Here is a 276-nt window from a genome sequence, read left to right as displayed (position 1 = left end):
TATCGTTAACCTTCATTTATCGTAAGTAAAGTTACACGTCAATAACAGTTCTTTTAGAAGCCAAAGGTCTACACGCATGTCTTTCTTCTACTGGTAAACTATAGTCACACATAATTAACCTCGGTTACTGAGGCTATTTTTTCGCTTTATTGTTTAACTGGATGTTGCCTAGTGGTTAGCGTGCCGGACTGTGCATTCGAGGTTCGTGTTCTATTGCCGCAATATTTGGCTCTGCACTTTGTGGCCATGGGTACGTTATAAGATGACAGTCAAACC

The sequence above is a fragment of the Limulus polyphemus genome, unplaced genomic scaffold, assembly GCF_000517525.1.
Source record: "Limulus polyphemus unplaced genomic scaffold, Limulus_polyphemus-2.1.2 Scaffold137, whole genome shotgun sequence".
Lineage (NCBI taxonomy): Eukaryota > Metazoa > Arthropoda > Merostomata > Xiphosura > Limulidae > Limulus > Limulus polyphemus.
This window is presented reverse-complemented; position numbering follows the sequence as displayed.